The sequence below is a fragment of the Accipiter gentilis genome, unplaced genomic scaffold, assembly GCF_929443795.1.
Source record: "Accipiter gentilis unplaced genomic scaffold, bAccGen1.1, whole genome shotgun sequence".
Lineage (NCBI taxonomy): Eukaryota > Metazoa > Chordata > Aves > Accipitriformes > Accipitridae > Astur > Astur gentilis.
Genome location: NW_026061141.1, coordinates 1,422,127 through 1,435,796, shown reverse-complemented (window position 1 = coordinate 1,435,796; position 13,670 = coordinate 1,422,127). Strand labels below are relative to the sequence as shown.

Here is a 13,670-nt window from a genome sequence, read left to right as displayed (position 1 = left end):
TTTCTGCATCTATCAAAAGGAATAAAGGAAGATGAACACGGAGCTTGACGTGCAAGACTGCATGTCATTACAATGTGACCACTCACTGCCTTTCAAAGTTCTGGGATGGTATCGTACAGAAACTGTTATTTTGGAAACAATACTGTCAGCAGGCATTCACAACTTCTTTTAGAGCCTGATACAGTTAATTCCCACTTCCAAAGTTCAGTAATTGACAACTGCTTTTGACAAGTGTAGCTACACCCAGTAAACGGGCATCTCTCTCCTGGCTTCACACCTGACTGTCCACTTCAGGAATCGCAGTTCCTTTCTGATCGTTCACTATGATCTGCAGAACTGTTATTTCACATATGGGATATGGTACATAGGGCTGTAGTACACACTTCTGTTTCAAGGTGGACTTACATTGCCAAGGTGTCAAAATAGTATGTTTCTAAGGCTAATCTTCTACGTGTCACGCTCTACAGAAATAGCTAATAGCTAATACCAGAAGGAAGCACAATTCACTTTGTGAAGCAACTTGCACTAGAATTAAAAATCAAAACCCTACGAGACTAGAGCAAAATAGAGGCTTACCTGTATCCTTGAATGACTGTATAACGCACGTTAAATCAACGTTAACACTTTCTGCATTCTCCACTTTCCTAAACACGATTCCAAGAAACCACATTGACACATATCCACTCCTAAAAAGACAGAGTCACAAATCTATCATTTATGCACAGATGCCAGTTATTTGGGTGCTAGCATCTACTCTCAAGAAGGGATTAAGCAAAACAGTTTAGTTGTACGCAGCAGCTAAAGATTGGAGTCAGCCCATACTCAAGTTCTCCGAGAACTCCTCCCTCAAGTTCTCCCTTCTTTAAAAAGATCCTACATGCTCAGAACCTTGCCCGCCAGACCTCGTACCTACAAAACAGTAGGTACATAACTGAACATCTCTCACAGGTAAGCTGAGGTGAAGGAATATAAACAAGGTACAATACATCGGCCAAACTCTAGTTCAGAAAAGTAATGAAACTCACTGTTTACAAAGTTCTCGGCTGCCAGGGAAAGACTGTGGCTTTACATGTGCAATAGATATAAATTCATTCCTCTCCAAGTTTCCAACCAGCACACGAATTTTAGATTCCACAAGGCCAATCCTGATAAGAACAAGAGACATTTACTCATTTTTGACTGTATCCAGCACAGTAGTTATCTGCCTTCTTATAATACAATGCTAATACCAAAAATGCTAACCAGTCAGTAAGTAAGTAGTAAGTTTCATTCAGCTCAGCAGATACTAGATATTTATATCACACACACTGGAGTTGGAGATGTTTTCAGGGACATTGGAGCTTCAAAGTTTCCAAAGACAGAGGCAGTAAGTAAGTTTAACTTGTACTCTTAACAGGTCAGACACAACACTTCAACATATAACCTATGATGAAAATGTCAACAAGAAGCAGATTCCCAGCACCTCTGGCTGCATTTTGAAGTGCAGCAAAGCTCCTTTTTACCCCAAAGATCAAGGAGAACAACTGTTTAGAAAAGGCTCAAGCACAACTCTTCCATTACACCTGAGTAAAGATGCTATTCTTCTTGCAGACTGATCTGTGAAAAGAGTTTACCCTCTTCCAGCCAAACTGAAAAATATCGTTCCTTTAATAAACAAACGATCCAGTCAACACAGTCTCATCAGAGACTTACCCAAGAAATGTATCATGACCACCAAGGCTATTCTTTTAAATGAAGTACTGGCATTTTACCCTTCTACCTAAAACACTGCTACCCTTGAAAGCAGTCAGAACTCTGTACGTTCTTCACAAGTATCTTATGTTGATGAACAACAGAGATGTGCCATCTATTCCCAAATCCATTCAAGAGTTGGTGAACTAAACTTGTTCTTATAGCAAACGGAAGCAAGTTTGTCTTCTGCTTTTCATTTTCCCAGATGCAAAACTAAGCCCCGTTTGCTGCCATTTCTGTCACTGCAAAAACGTCAGCTTTTACTGCAGCCAGAACTTTCCTCATCTTTATTGTGAGATACAATAAGCCTTCTCCACTTAAAACATCTCACATTAAAAACTATTTGGCTCTAAGCCCTCTGCCCAGAACTCCTTGTTGTATACCTAACTGCGACTGACATCAAGCTGTAGCTGACACGATTTTTAAGTGAACAAATTAACAAGTTCAGGTAAGAGGTATTACCTACTAGAGCTGTTTTTAAACAGGAAATAAGGTGTCTTTCAGAGGTAGCTCAAGAATTCAATCATTTGCCTTAGACCGCAAGCCGAACCCTGAAGTATAACCAAGGTGCCCTCAGAACAGGGGTCTGGTACACACAGCTATTTTCCTTGCTTACTTGAGCAAGGCAGGCAAAGCACTCATTTCTTCAGAAAAAGAACACCACACACATTACAGTACCTTAATTCCTCACCGTTTCCCCTTATTTCAAGACTCACAGTTAGTCACCCCATTCACACAGGTTCAACAAGTTATTACTGGCATGTCTGCCTTGAGACAGTGACAAATACCACGTCAGCAGCAGTCATTTTCTCTAACCACAGTTGAAGGGGTTCTCACATTACCTTTCACAAAGTAGATCAGCACTCCTGCAATTTACCTATCCACTACCAAGCATGCCGAGATGATCATTTCCAGCACTAAACACAAGATGCCTGAGCACACTACTAGATTAAAACGTAGTAAACACTATTTATCAGCATTCAGGTACTCTGTGCAGACGGTCAGGTTTCACCCCGATTAAACAGCCTTGTTTCACTTCACTGGAGAAAAGTAGGCTCTGGAACAGGCGGACTACATTACCAGAGCAACTTAGCGTTGAGTGCAGTCTAGTCCTAAATTAAATATTGCATCCAGTAAAAAAGCTATGAAACCAAGCCTTCTAAGGCTCTACAACAGTCATCTTCAAAGTGTCGGAGGGGGATGTACCCCAGGGGGTGCACAAGACAATCCACTGGGTCCGGGAAGAAAAGATTAGAACTTCAGTAATGTGTACGTAACTTGTAAAGAAGTAGACATAGACCGCAACTATGTGTTCAAAAATTACTTTTTTTTTTTTGTTTTGCTCACAGGAGTGCACAAAAGTTTGGAGACCACTGCTCTATAAGTCAGTAAAAGATCAAGCTCTCCAGTGTCCACTACACATCTGATGACATCAAGTAATCCCCATTTACTTCAGTCTCTGCAACAAGGAACATCTTCCTAACTGAAGTAGCCTTGGGTAAGTAGTCTCCTTAGACTCCTAAGGAGTCTGCTTCTCCAGATGGCACAGAGCATACGCACGCTAACCCTCTTTGTTCCTTCTCATCATGACTTAGGTCTTTAGCTTAACTTCTTAAACAGCAAGATAACTTACTTACGCTAACTTCCCTTCACAAGAAAGCTTTTAGTTTTGCTGAGGAACTGTCTACTTACCTCCCTACTGTATTCCATGCTGAGCTGCACAGTCAAATACTTTAGTTTTGTGAACTGTATTAACCAAATGAAGCGCAACACTGAATTGAGCGTCAATGATGTATTGAACCCACACTCAAAGCAAGACTTACCACTCTAAGTGATGCTCTTTAGTAGAGGCACTAGCAGTCAGCACAATATAATGTCTAGAAGAAAAGAAAAAGTAACATTCTAGCTCAGGACTTGATATTCCTTCAAATGAAACCAAAACGGCCTTAAATGTATAGAAAATGACTTCCAGACAAGACACATTATATCCTGCAGGCAGCACAGTATTAACTGAAGAAAAACTGATTACATCCTTCAGAATCGTGTTCTGCTGCATTCTAAGTATCAGAGCTGGTATTTTTGTTAATAAAAACAGTGTCAGTGGCAAAACACAAACAGTTTTTCTATCTTCCCTATACTTATCCTTACCAAAATTCCTATGACTACCTCCAGCTTCTGAAAAACAAACATATCAATGCCATCTTGTATTTCGACTGCAAGCTAAAAGTCACTATGCTAACCAGTACGGCAATCATTTCAAGTTCAGGTAACAGATTTCATACATACTTGTATTTCTGAAAAAAGTCCAGTGGTTCAAAGAGCTTTGACCAGCCTGATTTTCCTTGGAGAATCTCATTCGTAACTGCAAGACCTACAATTAAGGTTGAAAACCTTACTACCATTTTGTTTTTAAGACTAGCAGAGCGTGATAGAAACTTTACAAGAGAAAGGTTTTGAACAGTAATTGACAGATCAAAAAGCAGGAATTCCCTTGACACAATACACGCCTACTACAACAGTTCATTGTAAAACTGCTCCCTTGTTGCCTGCAACAGGTAGACTTCCCAGAGAACTCTTCTGCCTAAAAGGGCACAACACCGCACGGAATATAACCAAGTCAGGTAATGTGGTTTCATATTGCAAGAATGACACCTTTTAAGCAGTTAATAAGCATGGAAAGAACTTTACCATGTCTGAACTCCTCCACCATTACCGCTCGCGTTGATGTAGATACGTTGTACGTAGAGTTCTGCTGCGGATAGGCTGGGGTGATGATAGGCATTACGAGGTATCGGTCTGATGGGTTCACCTGTGATGTTAAAACAATTGTGCTCAGCACCAGCAGCTTAGCTTAGAAGAAAGGTTCAAGGCTTCCAAATTCCATGTCTACATACCCTGGGGTCCCATACTGCTAAGTTAAGATTGCTCTCTTCCTGTTGTTTCAGCAATACAGGTCTTGGCCACTCCCTAAACAAGAAAAGCCAGGCACTGACTCTGCCATGTAATTCAGGGTAGGACTGAATGGTGTTGGTCTAAATCTTATATAAAGAACCACCTCAGAAAGTGTTACTGCTTTACGCAAATCAAAATAGTCATCAATAGCTCTTACCATTCTGAAAAAACCAAGAAGAACTTGTTCACCAGAGTAGAAGCCAAAGCGTTTGGATAGAGTTGACACGTTCTCGCTACTAGCACAGCACAGGAAACCCCACCAAGAAATCCCAGCACGTTGGAGTAAATGCCACGTCCTACAATGCAGACATTGTCGTTGCCCTGTAGTCTTCCCATGCCCAAGTATAGTCCTTCAAATTTACAGCACCACCTTCACAATCTATAGAATACCTAGCACCCTTCAGCCTCCAAGTCAGTTATTTTTGCAGTGCAACGAGGCCAAAACTGTTGGTCCTTACAGCGATGCGAAAAAGAATCGTTACCACACCACTTCCCAAAATACCGCTACTCTGAAATTTGCCTGCACTGCTACAGCTACTGCTTCGCTCCAACTTCCCTTGAGAAGAAGGTTCTGCCATTCTTCTAGCACTTGCTCTAGTCACATGCGCAAATGGTATTTTCTTATTCCTTATCTATCAAGCTTTTATACTTCACTGGGCATTTTTTATCCTTTCTAGTCAGGTTCCTGGTAAGCAGTGCAGCACCTTGTCTTGTAGGCACTCCCCTCATCTCCCCACTCCACCCCCATTAAAAAAAAACACAGAATCTACCCCACAGACAGTCCTTGAATCTAAACTAAAACACAGGTTTTGAACTAAAACCTGATATTTAAACAGCTATCCAAAGATGAAGGACTTCTAGTGCCATTGTTTTTTCAGCACGAGGTGCCTCTGGAAAGTTTAAAGATCACAAACAATCACATTACTCACGTTTTGCCCACAGTTTAATTGCACGGAGCGTGAGCCGGAAGGTCTCTTTATTTGGCACTAGGTGCAGGATTTCGTCAGTAACTCTGCAGCCTGTAAGAAAAAACAGTTGAAGTACAGCACTTCCTGGTAACAGGTACGAGTCAGTTCTGTGCTGTACTGGATCAATAGCTTACAGTTTCTCCTGCAAGTCTACGAAAACAAGTTTGCATTACTTGCTTTGTATTACCTTAAAAATCAGAGGTTACACATAATCTTACAGGCACATAACATAACAAATTAGAGGTTACACATTCCGTATCACCTCAGGTAACTGGTACCCTCAACAGCTTTTTCATACTTTAGACTACAGCCAACAATTGTCAGTAAGGCCCTTCGACAGGATTCCGAAAGCTAGGTTTCTTTCGACAGCCAGGAACAATTAAACCAGTCAGCGTTAAACAGTGAGCAACTTCGGCTTCAGGTATTTTAAATATCCTTTTTTTTTTAATGAACTACCACACAATCTTCTCTATCAAGTGCTCTACCTATTCACCTGAAGCAGTTTCTGTAGCAAACTGGAACACCACACCCCCCCCAATCGAAGAAACATGAAACACAGGTCTATCTAAACACACAACTTGAAACAGCTGAATTTAAGCCCACTCGCCACCTCCTCAGATCTCAAGTATACAGGGGATCAGTTTCTGCATCCTGTACAGAAACTTGGGGTGTGTAACGTGCATTCCATACCAACTTTAGTAACATTTTCTTGTTAAAGATGTGCAAATATGCTTACCATTTAAGCTCCGTATACATCTTATATCCAGGCTTCTGAGACACGAGTTGTCTCTGAGATCAAGATTATCAGCAACAATTGGCACAGACAGTCTTGCAAACACGAGATCAATCTTAAGAGGGAAAAAGTGCCAACCGTTAGAATGCCCCGCAGTTTGCAAACAGCACACTGGTGGGGGACAGTTACTCAAGTCTAAAAAGAGTGGTTAACATCTGTATTTAGAATTATGTGACTATAGATACATCTCCCAAGAGATTTACTTGCCAGAAGACTCAATACAATTTCTAGAAGTTCCCAATTTTATTTACAAAGCCTTCACTGCATCACCCCTTTCTTTTTAAGCTAGGGAAAGGAAGAGGGCATTTTAAGTTGGAAAAGATTACTCTAGACTTAGAGTTTCAGTTAAAAGGGAACTTAAAATTATTCACAGAATTAAGACTTAAGTTCAGTCACCTCAACTATACTTCAGCAAAGGAGAGAGCATTTCCTTTATGCAGTAAGCCCTTTTGATCCTGAAGTATCTGCTTTTTAGTACAGTCTGAGGCAAGAAGATTATCCTGTGAAAGTCTGTACCAGATGAAGGCCACAAAAAGGTCACTGAATAAATCTCTTTGTGATAGTGATACCAAGCAGTAACTTGCTTAGGGACTACAGCAGGCAGGTCTTGATTCATTGTATAGGATGTATTCAAGATAGCTGGATTCCTGCAGCTGACAGACCCAGGCGGGAGTCAAATGAGTACTTTCACTTTCCATTTTCCAGATTGTTTGTCCCATGACCACTTCATTTTGGATGTGCAGCAAAACATTTAGTCTGCTCACACGATTCGTACAGTGAACTACACTGTACACATCCCTCTGTAGATACCTAGCTTGGCAGAGCTAAGAAGACTGAGCAAGGACACCGCCTCTGCTCCCACTCTGCATGATCCTAGGGATAAATGCTATTCAAGCAGGCTACCCTGGTCTACAGCACAGGCCTAGAAAAAGATGTCCCTGATGCTCCCATGCCTGCTAGGCTCCCTAGGGGCTTATTTTCCTATAAGCTCCCATTCTACTGCAATGTCTTCTCCTGGGATACTTTGCGGTCCAAAATAGCACAGTCACAGCTCCCTGGAAAAGTTATCCTATTCCAAAGCAAGAAAAAATTTACTCACTTAAAAAAAACCAAAAAATGCTTACCTCAATGCCATCAAACTCAAACTTGACAACTGGTACATATGCATCTTCAACTGCCTGGAAAGGAGAGGATAACTGTGTAAGAAAACATGGCTTGCTACTTTAATGTTTCTCCTGAACTACGATCAAATGCAGAATTTACACTGCTAACTACTCAGTATAAAGACTGAGTTGCTTCCAAACCAGAAGAATTGTTCATAAGCTGCAAGCGGTATAGCACTAAGACGGTATAATACTAGCTTTAACAAGTTATTTAGCCAAGAGATCCGGAGGCTGATCACGTATTGTAATGAACAAACAGTGCACAATGAGCCATCAGTATCAGAGGTTGTAAGGTACTTACCTTGGTGGTGAGGAAGAAAAGCAAGACATTTCTGTAGCTATCTTACTCCTGGTTAACATCCAGAGAAATCGAGAACATTCTGTCCGCGTTTGACAGCGCGCACTAGCCTCCTGTATTTTTATTTTCTACCATGCCTGAGATGCTATCAGCTACCTTATGGGACAGTTTTCAATTTTGTAGCCCACTCGTCAGAACTGTGCCACAGCCCACTGACCCTGTCTTCGGTCACCTAAACAAAGGCTCATTAGCTATGCACGTGAAGTCTTTCAAAATGTCTGCACAAGGAAGACCAGCCTGAGAGAAACACTTCTCAGGAGTTCGGTTCTATATGCAAAGTACACAGCATATGCACCGGAGGGTCATTTTACAAGGCAGTTTTGTACATTCACAGCACAGCTCCTATTGACTTTATGCAAAGCTGACTGTGCATCTCTTCTACAAAGTCTCGGGCTGAGTAGCCAGAGAAGAACAGGACCAGAGAAGAATGAATTCGAGGTCCTAAAGTACACCCAAGGAACACCATGGCAAAGGTACTGACAGAAACCTTTCCACATCACATTCAACTTCCTTAGCTCTCAGGCTGCCCCTTCCTCTACCTGCATGCAGTTACTTTCTTGCCAAGCCCCTTACTACAGCTAGGATGAAAGCAAGGCTCCTAGGCACAACCTTGCTTTTTGATACTATAGCCCACTCATTCCCAAACCATGGGTAGGGGAGAAGTGAACCACAGAGATTCGGATCGGACATACAGTCACTGGGGAAGGGAACCTAAAGCTTGACTTCCACACTTTCATGCTGCGTAGACAGTATTTTAGAAGGGGCTCAGAAACAAGGCCCTTTTTAATGTTGGTTTGTAAGACAATCACTACCAATAGGAGTCTTTAACAGGAATATTCTTATTGTCAGAGTTGCACAATCTATCAAGGAGAGAGCTTGCTTACTCTTAGGTTTTTTATTTCCTCCTGACGTTTCAGTTTTTCAAAGAACGACTGAAAGAAATCCGATCTTTCTACATGTCTAGGAGCAACACAAGCCACGTCTATGTCAGCACCTGCAAAGAGATGCCATTTGTTCTGTTACTGTTGGAAGACACTTTCAAACATTACAACTATGACCAGACACCAAAAGTTTACCTTTAGTGTGTACTCCAAGCCTGTAAGAACCAAATGTAAATATTTTGCCACCAACATTTGCTACTACTGAAGGGGGAAGATTCTGTGGGTAGAAGAGAAAGAGTTTTCTGGAGAACAGAAGATACACGTTGACCTACGTGCAAGTTTAACTAGCATAGAAGTTACTTAGAAAGACTACAGCAGCCTCCATAAACAATGTCTTCTCCCTCCCATACTGAGTTGTTAGTCTAATAGACTGATTCTGTTTTTCTGAAGGGAGTCCTGGCAACTCACAAACAACAACAACAACAAAAAAGGTAGGTAATGTAGCAGTCGCTTCATCAGTTTAAACAAAGACCTATTATCAGTCTTCCCTGCAGCAGACCCACATAAATGAACACCATCTAAGAGCCATACCAAAGGCAAGTCTAGAGTAATAATTTCAAACTAGATTGAGTGCTGTAGGCTGTCTGGGGCAAGTTTACTGCCCTGTTACCATCTGTCTCCCCCCACAATGTCTTGTTTCAGCTTTGTTAACCGCTACAAGTCAACTGACAGAGCCACTTCACAAACTTATTCAGTGCCCCAAGGACTTGAAGGTCTTCATCTAAAGGATCTTTTATACATTATTTCAATGGCTCTTACTACAGATCTCCTTGATACTTAAGAAGGAAGTTAAATGTTGAACTTTAGCATAAATCCTAGTAGTATCGCCTTTGAAAGAAACTAAAAGGCTTCAGCTGTTTTGATAAGAACCTATCAAAAAACCTTACCTGGCTCTCACCAAGTTCTGAAATCCATTCTTTGACCAAGTTATTCAGTCTGCCAAGAACAACCAGCCTGTAAAGAAAACTCATGTTAAGTTTGCCCTAAAAAAACCCCAGGACATTAACAAATTTTACAGTCTTGTTATACCTGTGATTCAGTTCTTCCTCCTCTTCAAATACCCCCAATGCTTTCATCGCTTCAAGCAGCTTCTGAGTATGAATGGAATCTCTATCCGTAGGAGGAGCCAAGCTAATTGCAGAAGTCATTCCATAGTGCCTTGGAGGCTGGTTCTGCAGCCTAGGAGTACTGGGGGAGAAAATAAAATACCGAAGACTCCACAAAAGAGAAAAACAAAACCCAACAAAACAACAACCACCACCTTACTGCAAAACACCCTTCCACTTACAGGTTTCCAAATCAGCTTCTGCCCTTTTGCCCAGCATTAATATAAATGAGGGAAGAAAGATCCTGCTTATGGTTTTTAGATAACTTGACCTAACTTAGAAGCAACTTCTTTAAAAATCACTTGTGGATATAAGAAAAGATCCAAGTTGCTACTATCTGAAGACAGCTTATTTGCATTGCGCTAGACAGTTGGAACTGATCGCCAGGAAATGAAAAGGTTTGAAATCCACTAAGGGCGACACTATGTACAGCACAAGTTTTTTTGGACCCATTTCAGTTTCACAGCACTTTTGACTTAAGGTTATTCCCATCAGCTTCCTGATCACATTAAACAAGACAATTTAACACTGGCTTCTTTTAGTTCAATGTATTGGCTGTGCTTCTACTGATTCTGAAAGGACATTAGAGTTGATTGCAGAGCAGGGACAAAGTGGTCTGTTAAACAGAGTTGTTGCAGTAAATTCAGCATTACCTTGGTTTTGTCTATGGAAGAGGATGAAGGAAAACATCAACCAATCTGCAGCTAACGTTGCTAGCAGAGCCTTGTGCTCTTAACACAGCATTCCACTTTTATAGCTCAGAGGCTTAGCTCTACATACATCTGGTTTAATCTAAATCCAAGAGATGTACATCAGCACGCAGAGCAGCACAAGTTAAGCTCTGCTTGTAGAAGGTGCTCAAATCTGCTTTCGCTAGCTCACTGCCCAGTCAGGCAGAGCATTACCAGCTGAAACCAGGAGAGAGAAAGGAGGGGCACCGGAGGTAAGAACTGTACTTAATGGATCAAGGGTCTCTACAGAAACACTAGTAGCAAAAGGGGGACACCCATTAAAAAGGTCTCTACAACTCATCATGCTTGTCAAAGAGTCCATATCCAGACCCTAAGGCTACAGGGATTAATGATGGCATTATTCAAACCGGCTATTTTCCTACTTCACAAATGGATGGCTTCAAATCTGAGCTGGGTTAGTCAAGAGACGCTTAGAACTATTTAAGGTATCTGACCCACTTTGGCTGGAATGGGATGAGGAAATGCTCAAAGGACAGCCTCAACACTTGATTTTAAAAAGATAGCTTATTACAACTCCTGATTTCTAATTGTTGCCTTTACTCTGCCACTGAGGGAAGATGGATTTCTCTCTCGCAGAGTAGCTTTGTCCAACTACAGACGTAGCTTTTAGTCACCTAGTGGGCTCCCCCACCCCCCTTCTCTATGAGCTCATTTTTCAAACTTTTTTTTCTAGGCGTTTTCCAAAAAGCTGGCGGGGGTGGGGGGGTGGTATTAGGACTGTAGTCCTATGAACTACTCTCCCCAGTCAGAACGGCTGTTTACTTTCAAGTGTAACTAGGCCCTGACCTAATTTGCCTTGCCTTCTTTATAGGCATGTCAACTTCCACTTCATAAGTCAAAATATTCCTAATAAGTATTTTCCTTCTTATGATACCATTTTCATAACAAATACAGAAGGAAAGCCAATGAAGCGGGAGTGTGGTGGCAAGCACTTCTTGTTCTGAACTGAAGCCTTTTTCTCCCTGCTCTCTGTTCATTTGAGACTACACTCATTTCTTGACCCTCCTACTTGCCTTCCACATCCTCACCCCCAACACTTCCCTCAGTCTGCTCTCCTCAGACTCAGCTTTGCGACTGTGGATGGAGGCTGCCCAGGCTTAAAAGAGACTCCCATCTCTCATGTGCCCACACTTCTTCACGCTTCTGATCTGCAACGTACTGCACAGATAGTAACTCATCTTCTCCCAAACTTCTTTCATCTTCTTCCACGTACGCTTCCTACATCGTTGCCTCACCATGATGTATTTGGCCTGCTCTTGTCCCCGACTTGTTATTCTCCTGCTTACTTGATTGGAGATTTTAGACAATCTGTGGGATGGATCCTGGGGTTTGTTTTGATTTATCTTAAGATTTTATAAACACAGGGCACCCTTACAATCTACCTATCTAGAACACATATATACTAAAAGGAAGGACTGACCTGACCCTGCAGTCACAGATAAAACAGACTCCTCTCTCGCCAACTGAGAGAAAGCAGCTTGGCTATTTGGGCTGACTACATTGAAGACATTCAAAATGGTCATAACAGAGCAGTGTTGACTTTTCCAAGAATTTGCTCAATCAGCATCAACTAAGTTGTTAGAAAAAAAGAATGTGGAGGCTGACTCCTACTGGGAAATCAATTTCTACAGTCCTGTTCAGCCAGGAACCAAAAGGGTGCCTTTCCACTTGATCCTTTAACTGTATTTAATTTTGATAGGTAATTCTGGTTTCCTCAAAAAAGACTTCCTTTGTCAGAGTCCTCTTCTCAATCAGGTGCTGGAGGTTTATTTTAAATAATTTCACTGCAAGCACAGATCCCCTTTGTTAAAGCCAGTTCAAATTAGGCCATTGAAAAATTAACGACCACTTGTATTCTCCACAACTATCTGTGCATACGTACTTCACTATGAATCAGCCGTTGCAGAAGTCAAGTGCTACGGCCTCGTTTAACAGCCTACAAGTAGTAATACATTGAATTTCTATATAATACTTACAGTTCCCAGCCTGGTCTGCCACCTGCTGAGCCAATTGTACTGCCTCTCCCCGGATGACCTTTTGGAGTGGAGAGAGGAAAAAGCAAAAAATCCCATGCAGTTTATCTGAAGATAATGTTTTGAAAGGAATTCTAAAGTTACAGTTCCTTACCAGTGGTGGGTATTGACTGTCCTTGGGGGCCCAGACGACTTGCTAATGCTGCTTGTCTTCGCACAGGAAGCCGACAGCCCTTGTGAATAAACGCAGACAGTTGGAAAAGAAGCTCTACTACAATATAAGAATCACTGCATATGTTGAAATAAAGCTTACCTTCTCTTCCAACAAACTGCTGACTGACAGAGAGGAAGATGTAGATGGTTCAGCGGCACTCACCAGAACAGCGGGAGGTCTAACAGTCATGGGTGGTGGTGGAGGCGGTGGCGGCTGCTGCTGCTGCTGCTGTTGCTGCTGAATCTGCTGATGGAGCCTTTTTGTGTAGCTAGTTCCATTTTTGAAGTTGTTCACAGCCTAGAGGGAGAAAAGCATTTACAAGAAGCTACGATGGAACTTCAGCAGATATACGAACAGAAGCCTTCACAGAGGAAAATTACTCATGTATTCCATAAATGCCATCAATCCTCAAAGAAACCAACATACAGATGTATGAACACGTCACATTGAACACTGATACTAATGACTGGTAGCTCAGAGGACCTGTATTTCAAGTACTTCAGCGTTAACGCCAAATGTGAAAGCGAGGCAATCGTGTTCAGTAAGAGCGGGACCCGAATTTGCCAGATCATCTCTAAAGAGTCGTAAGCTTCTGTGACAGCAGCAAACAGTGCATTTGAAAAGTCAATTTAGCCTTATCAAATTACGCCTTGCTTAAGGAGATGTAAATTAATATTTTCTTCCCTTTCCGCTTTTTACAAAGAGCCTTTTCTTACAAG

General features: G+C 41.7%; 1 protein-coding gene and 1 long non-coding RNA gene across 2 annotated transcripts in view; one reads left to right on the top strand and one right to left on the bottom strand.

Moving 5' to 3' along the window:
* LOC126037488 (electroneutral sodium bicarbonate exchanger 1-like) overlaps window positions 1–13,670 on the top strand; it is a 105,640-nt gene that overhangs the window by 30,974 nt on the left and 60,996 nt on the right. The gene's annotated exons all lie outside the window — the stretch shown is intronic.
* Window positions 6,394–8,956, bottom strand: LOC126037501 (uncharacterized). Its single transcript, XR_007505722.1, has 3 exons — window positions 8,850–8,956; window positions 7,569–7,622; window positions 6,394–6,499 (listed from the first exon to the last, which is right to left on the bottom strand). It is a non-coding gene; the product is annotated as an uncharacterized LOC126037501 (long non-coding RNA).